Source organism: Rattus norvegicus, chromosome 8, assembly GCF_021556685.1.
Source record: "Rattus norvegicus strain SHRSP/BbbUtx chromosome 8, alternate assembly SHRSP_T2T, whole genome shotgun sequence".
In the NCBI taxonomy this organism is placed as follows: Eukaryota; Metazoa; Chordata; class Mammalia; order Rodentia; family Muridae; genus Rattus; species Rattus norvegicus.
The window spans coordinates 125487857-125499736 of NC_141541.1; the positions used below are offsets into that span (position 1 = coordinate 125487857).

The window sequence follows — 11880 nt, forward strand, 5'->3', positions numbered from 1 at the left end:
CATACATTAAAAATAACTAAATCTTAGGGAAATTTTATAGAAAAGATTGGGCTTTTATTAATATTTAACATGAGTCAATACTTGAATCCTATGTGTCGGATGAGTTATGATGTCACCTGCCATCCAGGATGGAAGTAACATAACTAAAAGTCACAGACATCCCTTTGGTCACTCACCTTTTCCACACTGAAGGTAACGGAGTACTTTACCAGTGGGTTTAGCAGGATTACAGCTCATTGGCTTAGACCATCCCTCACAAAATGGAGTCACTTAAAATATTTACAAAGAAACAGCAATGCTGTATGAAACTAGATAATAAGAAGAATGCCAGCAGAGTGGGGGAGACACGAAAGCCATCCCGTGCCAGCCAGCTGCCCTGGAGCCTGCCCATCTGACACGCACCCACTGCCAGGGCAGAGAGCACGCTCCATCTGCAGCAGGACCTCACCGGAGAGCGTGTGAAAATCCTCTGCAGTGCCTATTACAAAACACAAGAGGATTAAAAGATTACTTTTGAATGGTAGATACAGTTTCTAGATGGCTTCAGTCCCATAGTGGATAATGCTGAGAAGATAAATTAACACTAAGAAAATGTCATTATTACTTGGTGATAGTTTCAATTGCATCTAACTTAAAGCTCTTGGTAATCTGGATTTGAGACATTTTTATGCAGCCTAATAGAATCCATACAGATTACAAAATCTTCCATTTCTTCAAATTAGACTCTCATTATTTGTTACTTTTTCTCACACACTTTGCTTGTTCACAAACTTACTGCCACATGCAAAACACACAGTGGCAGAAAAGACAAACTCACCCCAAGAATGCTCAGCACTCTGAAGTCTCAAGTCACCCGTAAAGAATCCATACCTGAGGCCTTGACACGTGCAACCTTACCCCAACCACCTTTGCTTTACTAACCCACTTTAGAGTTTCGTTTTCCAATTTAACATACTGACTTAGATTTTTTTAAAACTTACAATTAAAAAAAATTGCCAACAGAGTGGCTATGTAAGTTCAGCCCTGAGCTCAGGGTTCCTGCTCGTGTTTCTCTGTTCAGTGCCGTGTAAGTTTCCTCACTCTGTCCTGTCTACAGCCGAGCTCTCACTGACTGGCTCGGCTGCCTGGTCAGTGAGCCCCAGGGACCCTCCTGTCTCCCTCTCCAAGCCTGCAGCTCCAGGTGTGCAGCTCCATGTCCAGCTTTCCTTGTGCTTCAGGGAATCAATCATGTTCAGGTGCTCGTGCTTGCACCACAGGCCCTTACAATGGGCCTCCTCCCATCCCCAGACTACTTCTATATATGGAGATGTTTATACAATTCCTTTTCTTAGCCTTTCGTCTAAAATCAAGTGAAAAACTCCTTAACCACCTTACTTCATTTCTATTTCCCTTGTTACACATACAGAGAGATAAGGCCACAAGTTGGTGTCCATTCAAAGGGACTTTTAAATAACTCAAAAATGTTTTTAGTAATTAATACAGTATACTATAATTCAACCCAGCAATTTTTATTTGTGTTAAAGACAGATAAAATAATGAACAGAATATTGCGATTTTAGGGCTCTCTGCCGTGACCTGGCAGGTGCTAACAACACCGCCTCATTTGCTATGTGTTTAAACTTGACTGTAGGGAGGTGGGTTCTTTGGGAACCTGTCATAAATAGGGTATAGCCCTCATGATAGAATTAGTGGGCTTAAAGACAGAAACAACAGAGAGCATGTAATTTCTTTCTGAATGGCTTGCCATCATACAAAAACATCAAGAAATGTCAGGCACCTCAAAGTGAGGAAACAAGTCCTTACCAGATATGGAGCCCACTTGTCACCTTCCTCATATACTTCCTTCTCTCTAACACTCCATGAAAGAAACACTTGCTGTTTTAACTACCCCATCTTCAGTAGTCTTCTACAGCAGGCCACTGGCTAAGTGCCTTACACTCATTCAGTGTTGCAAGAATACAGCTCCAGAGAATAGACTGTAAAGTGCAGAGAAATTAGAAGAGCTAACCAGCCGGCAACACAACTACTACCAAGCACATACAGTGACACGGACCCCTGGGAATACAGGAGATGATGCTGTGTAAATGAGAGGCAATGAGAACTTGCTCAAGGATAACGGCAACAAACTGACAAGCATGAATGAATATGAAGGTGAGAGCCAGTCCCAAACAGTTGTGTTCTTCTCCCTGTGTGACCCTCTGTCCACCTCCTTCTACTGTTACGCCCGGTGCTTACATCACTCGACAATATACTAGTGCACACCACCTATCTAACACCACTAGACCACAGGCTCTTTGAGAGCAAAGACGCTGTTTTTGTATCTCTGGAAATGAGTGAGTTGATTTGATAGACATGCTGTTCTCTATGCACTGACCCTTAAATACCTCGACAGTATTTAATACCCTGGAATTCACTGATTCTGTTCTCCCACATTTCAGCACAGCATCTGGAATTTGCTAAATATTCCAACAGATGGGTAAGGGATCAGGAGCAATGTTTTATTTGTAACAAGTTAAGCTGAATTTATCTGAATTTATTAAAGAGACCACCAAAACCTACATAGTCACTAAACAACTCTAAACTTAATCCAGTATATTATAGATATTTATAGCCTTCAAGTAAAATTCATGAGCCAAGAATGTCTATGTGAAATGAATATATATATATACGGTATATATACATGTTCACATATATATTTCATATATATCATATATAAATATATCACACATATATATGTATACCAAAGATTTCTGTATTCCATGAATATTAAAGTATTATATTGCAGCAGCTTTTGAAAAAAATCAGAAAATACATTATTTGAGTTGATATATTATATTGTCCTATTGTTGAACGGAACAAGGACAATATAAAATGGAGAATCACCAAGAAAATCTGATGAAGCATCAATTTTTATTACAATGTATATGTATTTTGTGACTGATGTGTCCCAGATGGTGAAATTACAACATACCCAAGGAGTTCTGAACAGCATCAGAATTTAATAAGACAGTATGAATAAATACATACAGAGTAGGAATGAAGATAAATGACTGCTTATAATAGAAATAGTTTTTAGTATTTGTGTGTGAATGAGAAAAATGATTGTTCTTTCAAAATGAGAAGGAGTAGGAAAAGGAACAAGAGCAGCAGGAGGAAGACAAAGAGAGGCAAGAGGAGGAGGAGAAAGAGGAGGAAGAGGAAGAGGAAGAGAAGAGGAGGTGGAAGAAGAGAGGTATCAAGGAGAAGGAGGAGGAGGAGGGGAGGGGAGGGGCAGGGAGAGTGGCGGTGGGAAGAGGAGAGGGAAGGTTTCGCTACACTGTCCCTGCACTGTGGTTAGAGGAAGAGCACCCGTTTAGGTCGGGTTCTCACAGATGATGGGAGTCTCCTGGATTGGAGGAAATAATGGCATCCATTCCACTTCTTAGGAGTTGGCCTGTGTCTTTAAGCAGGGGCTCCCTATGTACCTGGAGCTGCTGTGGAACTCAAGATGCGCCTGACTCACCAGCTTACTGAGATTGCAGGCTTGTTCCTCTCCAAAGCACACAACCGTTTTGAATTTTCACCATTTGTATTTTCTGGATAACATCTCACTTATAATCAAAACCATAGTTTTTAGTATATATCTTCAGTCAATCATTTATTTTAAAAATAAAATATGTAAATAGTATCATTTAGAAAACAGGCAATATTACAGGCTGCCCGTGTGTGTCCTGCCTACCTCCAGAGAAAACCTAACATGATGAATAAGATACATTTAATGTTCTGCATCAGATTTCATAACACAGCAGAAAATGATCGGGACTTGGTCAAAGCATAAGGCTGACACCGGGAAAGAGGGAAAATGCCTAAAATATGCAAACTCATGAACATGTAAAGTGCATACAGCAGAGGTCTAGAACAACACAGAGTGGGAGTGGTTGGAGTAGAAGTGACAGAGTCAAGGTCTGCATCCCTCATTGGGTTGAACACCAGGAAACAGAGATGGTGACTTTAGTCAAGTGAACCAGAGATGGTTGGTGTTGTAGTGAGATTAACCGAGGCCTTCAGAAAACCAACAGCTGCAGCTGCCAACAGCTTTCACATGCGGAAGCAACTGCCTTACTCCGTGTAGGAGCTCATCACACAAAGTAAAGAACTCATAAACAGGCTGACAGTCAATCTTAAATACACAGATAGCCACATGGTAATAATAATTAAAAACAAACAAAAGAGAGGAAACGTGAAGGAAGAACTCATAGCCCATAAAACATGATTTTAATAATGAATAATACAAGAGTCATAATTATATAGCCTCGATTTAAAAAAATTACAGAAATCTAAAATCAGAACATTAAAACTGTAAATCAATTCCCATGTTACTAAATAGTAAAGCAAAAGTCTTATTAAGGAGCTTAGATTTCAGTTTTAGGACAGCAAATGAAGATAAGTGGGAAAGGGCACTTAACAGAAAGCCGGAGACTTGCTCTATGCTGAGAGCCAACATGGCGGAAGGAGAGAACTGATTTCTGCAAATTGTCCACTGACTGCCACACATATCCCATGACATACCTATCCCCAATACGTATATATTCATGCATGCACATACACACAAATAAATAGTTTTAAATGAAATTTATAAAATGCAGTTAAAATTTTTTCCCAAGACATATCCCAAATTTGAGAAATGGATTTATAAGAGAAATAGACAAGCAATCAAAAGCAAACAAAGAGCCAGTAAGTTTTATCAATGTATTAGTTTATGATTGCCACCATAACAATAATTTTGTTAGTAATGTAGACTAGTCTAAGACACAGGTTCTAACTGTCTGATTTTCTGGTAAACATTCTCTTGGCTAGGAGACCAAGACTTGTTAATTTCTCACTATGGCATTTCCTTGTTGTGTGCAGGAGAAGCCAGAATGAAATCTTTGGTGTCTCTTCTTGTGAGAAACTGATTCTATAAGGACTTTTGTATTATATTTTGAAGGTTGTGGGAGATTTCATTCACTTTACTAGGTAATTGGTATATAACCTGTTTTTTTTTCCAAATGGAAAAACTATACAATTTTAAATTTAGATAAGTAACTATAAAATTGGAGGTTTCAAGGTGGGTGTGATAGCTCATCCCTACAATCCCAGCACTTAGAAGCCTGAGGAAGAAGGATTTGCTATGAATGTTTGAGGTTAGATTAGGCTACATAATACAATTCAGGACAGCTTGGACAATAGCATGAAATCCTGTCTCTTAAAAATGGAAAAAAAATATTACAAAGAATGGCTGCTTATTATTGGTTTTATCCATTTTAAAAGTCCAATTTTTAAAAACAATAATGAGCAACAAGTCAAAATTTTAGCCAAAATATTTTTCCTTTCATGGGAAATCTCCAAGTTGGTGATTTTTTTCCCCTGAACCTTTAGGAAAGGCGAAGTGATGGTTCTTCAGCAGGCTTTAAACAGGAGAAGGTTTTAGTAAAGAACTCCAGCATCCATGACTCAGCAGGCATGGAACACGAGTGACTAACGGAAGCCACACCAGACCAACACCACCTCAGCAGCACTCAGCATTAGTACACATCTCTGCTTCCAGCAGTTCCTTTAAATATGAAGTGAGGGGAGGAAAGAGTCCTTTAAAACAAGCCAAAGGTCCACTCTGCTGGCGTAAAATCCTCACAAAGACCAACCGAATCCATAGATGAACCCAAATCATGCAATTTACAGCCAAATCACCTGCCGTAGTCTGGTACTACAAGTCCGTTACACACATAGAAAGTCATCTAGACACAGGACGCTGTCCACTCCTTTCCCCCTGCTGTGATGTTCTGATAGTGTGTGTAGAGCAGCACTGTTAGGGTTGGGTTCTATGCATCCCAGAGCATAATCAAAACCTAGCATTATGATTTGCCACATTCCCAAGATAAGTTGTTTTTTTTTTAAGCCACACATGAATTAAACACTATAGAATATTAATACACGGAGAGGCGACACACAATACCACACAGTCAAGTGCCGTGCTTGAACATTTAGGAGTCAACTTGCTGCACCGGTAGCCCTGTCTACCCTGACGAGGATTTTGATAGTTAGAAGAGTGAGTGAGCGGAACTTCAGCAGACCGTCACTCAGAGTTGCCAGCAGCTCCCGTGTAGGGACTGTGTGTGTGAGTTAGTAAAGATCTGCTGTTCAGGAAGAAAACAGGCACCCTGGAAAATGCTGCAACCACAGCCTCCCACTGTAGAGAAACACATACGGTCTGTCGTTCGATGAATACTCTTTCTGTTGCCTGAATCTCACCTACTTCCATTCATTAGTGGAGCATTTGAAAAGGCACAAGAGCATACCACAGCACTAGCCAGTATTTCTCTAGGATATCCAGTATCTTAAATGGCAAATAGACCCCCTTTTTTTTATTAAGATAGACACTAGCTTGATAGATGGTGAAAATGGAGGGAGAATCAAAAACATTGTAGAACTTGTCTTTATCGGAGTAACAAGTCAAAAGTGGGGAAGCCACTTCTATGGACTGAACTATACCCCTATTTCCCATCCACAACCATCAAATTCATATGCGGAAGCACTAGTTCGCCAGTAACTCAGAGTATACTGTATTTGGAGACAGTGTTTTAAAGTGATAATTAAATGTGGGTCAGCAGGGTGACCAGATGTGACTGGTGTTACTGTATAAGAGGAAATCAGAACACAAGCATACACACAGAGCATGATGTGAAGGAACAAAAATGTCCATTCAAGCCAAGAAAGGACATCCTAACCTCCCTGACACCTTGTCCTCAGACTTTTAATGTTAACAGGTACTTTACATGTCAACTTGACTGGGGCAGGGACTGAATTAGTTAAATGATATTATTATTATTATTATTATATAATTATTATTTTATTATTATTATCATTATCACTATTACTATTATTTAGTGTATCTGTGTAAATCTCCCCAAAGGACATCAGCATTTCTTTCGGCTGCTGGGGTGGATAAAGCAGACAGCCAATCTCAGTGGCACCAATAGAACAAACGGCAAAGGAGGACTGACTTCGCTCTCTTGATGTTTCTGCCAGGATATTCGTATTCGCTCCCATCTCTCCTGATTTTGGAGCTTTCAGAACCTAGAATGAAACCTCTATCATTGGCTAACTGGCCTTCAAATTACAGTACTCCTACATTGGCTTCCCTAGCCTCAGCTAAACCTTGAGATACAATCTGGGTACCCGACACCTAAGTATATGGCTAATGAAATCTAAGTCAGTGGATAGCAGAGATACCTGCACTCCCATCCTCACTGCGGCACTATTCACAATAGTCAAAGCACAGTTAGCCTAAGTGCCCAGCAATAAATCAGTGGATAGAGACAATGAGCTATATATGCACAGCACAGTACTATTGTTACATAAAGGAGAATAAAATGTCATTTGCAGGAAAATGTTTCTCTTACATGCAGACTCTACATGTTTTTAAAAGAAAACAGGAAAGTAAAAAAAAGCTGTTTGTTGATGACGGGGAGCACAGAAGGAGGGTAGATGGGGCCAAGACACTGTGCTCAAAGTGCAGTTAGTAGGTACGAATGTCATGCTGAAGTCCATTATTTCATACAAATAATATACACCAATCAAAATAAAAACTTTTAATTATTTTTATTAATGAAAACATAGATTAAAATCCAAGGGAGACACCTGACATCAACTTGAGCCTCCACACACAAATGTGCACACACATGCAAGTGCACCTACCCAGACATTCATATTCCCATAGGAGAACATGCAGAAACACAGATATGCATGCAAAAATAGTCTATGAGGAAAACCCATTTAGTGCTTGGCACATTGAAGATACAATAAATCAGAGATTTCCCTTTTAGACTCCTTTTAAATGTAGTTAGATAAGAAAACTGAAATATGCTAGAACAAATGGAGAATGAGAGCACTTTAATTATCTTGTCTTTCATAATTTTTTCTCAAGTGATGAACTTAAATATTTAGTTTGCATCTAATCTTTAAAGTGCATTTATCCTTAATCTCCTCTATGATGCAAATTTAACATTCACTGTTCATTCATTTACCTAATTAACAAATTTGTGCCTATAAGTCAACTGTAGATTACACTTAATGACTCAACAAAAGCTTATTAACAGCCTATTATCTGGGAGAGACTATCATTTAGAGGATAGTTTATGCAGATACTACTGGGTAGCTCCTAGCACAGTTTGGAGATGCTTAATAATAATTTTTCATCTGTTCAATAGTGAAGATCACTAGTGGATTTCATTCTGTTTAAGAAATCAAAGTAGCAGGAAAATGAAATGTATTGGCATGATTAAAGGCTAGGGTCCACTATAGCAACTATATTCTGCTCCTTTAGAAATTTTCAAGGCGGGGCTGAAGAGATGCTCATAGTTAAGGGCATGTACTGGACGGGAATGTAGTCCCCAGCACCCACACTGGGTGGCTCACACCACATATAACTCCAGCTCCACATGAAGACACCCACACTCATATTTACACACACACACACACACACACACACACACACTCTCTCTCTCTCATACAACTAAAAGGAAATCTTTAAAATTGTTTCAAGAAAAAGTAAAAACCTAATAAAATGAAAAGCATAATCTCTGAAATCTCATAAACTGTATTAAATGCCAATTTCAATCTGAGCAATCCATCTGTAGGCTACTCGGGACACCCGCCAGTGAGGGACTGCTTTGATCAAAGCGTAGGAGCTCTGTCTTTGAGTACCTGGCTAACTTTAAATAACCCAATGTTCTCCACTTTCACCCATGCTGTTGCCAATGTCAGGGTTTCCTGTTGGAAGACCAGACAACATGCGAAGTCTGTATTGCAAACACCGTTTTCATCATCCAGTCACCGATGGCTTGCGCCACTTCTTAGTAATCAGAGCACCATGAGACAAACATACCTCCTACAGGTCCCACTTCAGTCTTTCTGGGAAAACGCGATGCAGCAGGATTACTTGATTAGTGTTATTTCTATTTCTTTTTTTTTAATTTTATGTTTTGCTGTTGACTTTGTTTGCATGCTTATTTATTTTATTTTTTCTTTACTGAACTATGAGGTGCAATGAGAGTGGCTGGGATTCACTGTTTAGCCCCAGCCTAGCCTAAAAGTCTTACGCTGCTCAACTTCACATCAACCTGATGGGATTTAGAAACACAGTGGAAACTGAAGTCTGGCCAGGGCGTTTCCAGACTGAGTTATCAGAGAAGGGAAAACCAGCCATGTTTGGTGTCATTTCATAGGTAAGAGTCCTTGACCACAATAAATGTAAAAAGTGAGCTAAGCACCAGATTTCAAATCCCTTCTCTGCTTACTGACTGTGGATGAAATATCAACAGTTGCTTCAAGCTCTCCCTACCATGATGTTCTTGACATGATACCCTCAAACCATGCACAAAAATCTAAAATCAACTTTTTTCTTAAATTGCTTTCCAGGCATTTGTCACAGCACTGCAGACAGGACCAAGGTAACCGTGGTTCAAGCGGTCAGACACATCTTAAGCTGGTAGCAGAACTTGACGGTGTTTTTCTATGTGGCATTGGCTTGAAAGGCACAAAAGGTGCAAGATTGAGCGGGACACTTCAGAGTGCCGCTGGCTGGCAGCGTGAAGCTGTGAAAGTGAAGCCTATTGCAATGGAGGCCCAAAGTTGTATAGCTGTCAGAAAGGTTGTCTTCTGAGGAAGGCTGACAGGGCAGAGTAAAGATGCATAAGAGAGAGGCTGTATTGCTACTGTCGTCAGAACTGGGTGGGAATACTTAAGCCCCTTGAAATGCAAAGGATTCCATCACCAGACCCAGATATTAAACATGGAGCCAAAAGACTTGCTGTTTACCCTGCTGGGCTTTGTCTCACTTGGGCTTGACCTGTCCTGACCATGCCCTATTCTCCTCTTTTGGAAGGGACTATTTATTCTGTCTACTGGATGCTGGATGCAATGTGGGATAGGTACCACTTACATTTTTGGATAATGATGTTATTGTTAGTGACTATGAAGACCTTGGAAGGTAAAATAAGTATTTTTTCATTGTGAGATGGAAACACTAGGGGGCAGGGATGAGATGTTATGACTTTAAAGTGATATGATTGTCAAGTTGGCATGGGATGTGTTGATTATTCTTGATCCTCAATTTAGTGGGATTTAAAATCACCCTGCAAACAAACCTCTGGGCACATCCATGAGGGAGTTTTAGATTGAATCAAACAATAAGGGAAGACCATCTTAACTATGAGTAGCACCATTGATGCACTGGGGTAGCAAGCTGAATAAAAGTGACAAAGGGAGCAAAAAATCATCACTCCTCCATCTGATTCCTGACTGCAGACACCTGCGGTCAGACACCTGTGAACAGACACACCTGTGATCAAGACACCTGTGAGCAGACACACCTGTGATCAAGACACCAGTCTCCATGCCTTCCCCACCATGATGCACTGTACCCTTAAACTGTGAGCCAAAATGAACTCTTCATTCCTTAATTAAATTACTTTTGTCAAGAGCTTTGTTTTTGTTTGTTTTGTTTTGTTTTTTGCTACAGCAATGAGAAAGGTAACTTACACATCAAGTTTTCTCATGTACCAAGTTTTCTACTTTTGGCAATATTTTAAAACTTTTAATATTTGATATTTTTATTAAAACCATTCCTTCCCTAACATACACATGACATGTAGATAGAATGCTTCTGAAGAGAAATGTAGATAAAATGACACTGAAGATATTATTAACATGAAAACACTCTGCTATTACAACTTAGCAAGTCTGACACCTTAATTCTGTTAAGGGTACAGTACTCAGAATACAGAACAAACCACAGAAAAATGAGTTATAGTGTGGTATGGTGAAATTTCAGTCTACAATTTAAATCTAGAAACTTACTTAAAACTTTATTTTTCGGGGTTGGGAATTTAGCTCAGTGGTAGAGCACTTGCCTAGCAAGCGCAAGGCCCTGGGTTCAGTCCCCAGCTCTGAAAAAAAGAAAAAAAAACTTTATTTTTCTAAAAATATGTTGTTACTGTTTCTCTATAGTATTCTTCACAGATGCAGCACTTTTAAAAAAATTAGGGAAAGTGGGCTGGAGAGATGGTTCAGTGGTTAAGGGCACTGCCTGCTCTTCCAGAGGACCTAGGTTCAATTCTCAGCACCTACACAGAGGCTCACAACTTCTGTTAAATCCTGACCCAGGGAATACAACGTTTCTGGCCGCCACGGGCACTGCATGCTCACACACATATATGCCGGCAAAGTACAACACACATTAAAACCAATGAAAAACAAAAACAGTTTCATTGCTCAAACAAGCTATGATTAAAATAATACTTGTACTAACCCTAAAAGTAAATATTTGCCCCCAAAGAGAGCTGAGCCACAGTTGTAAGTTATAGCAGGGTATATATATATATATTTGTTCAATCCCAAATCTACTCCAGTGAAAAAGGTATCCACCCATAGGCAATACTATATTCCCAAAGACCTTCCACAGAACACTGATGGAATTTAGCATACAATGCTTGCCTAGCATGCACAAGGCCTCTGGCTCAATCTCCAGCACTACATAGCTTGGTAACGTATATAAATCCAGCACCTTGGAGACAGAAGCAGGAGGAACCAAAAAAAAAAAAAAAAAAAAAAAAAAATCAAGAATTTGAGGGTAGCCTGGACTACTTGAGGCCCTATCCCAAATATAAAATTATATATAGCAAACTACAGGCATGGAGAATTGTAGATGACTAAAATGCTTCACCTGGTGACGGAGACAAGCGTGTTTGTGGCCATTACGGGATGCATAAGACCCTGCCTCAAAAAAGGAAGGATCATCACCTACATATAATAACCAAGAGAGGGGACCGCTCTAAGGTGGCCAGTCAAGAGTTGGCCATGGTC

The 11880-nt window shown here is 39.7% G+C and overlaps 1 protein-coding gene across 22 annotated transcripts in view; it reads right to left on the bottom strand.

Annotated features, from left to right (window-relative positions):
* Nucleotides 1-11880, bottom strand: part of Zcwpw2 (zinc finger CW-type and PWWP domain containing 2) — a 144876-nt gene that overhangs the window by 132162 nt on the left and 834 nt on the right. For 7 of the 22 annotated variants that reach the window (XR_015626963.1, XR_015626962.1, NM_001430696.1 and 4 more), the window contains 1 exon segment: nucleotides 10876-10964. The gene's annotated coding sequence lies outside the window, so the exon portion shown is untranslated. 22 annotated transcript variants of the gene reach the window in all.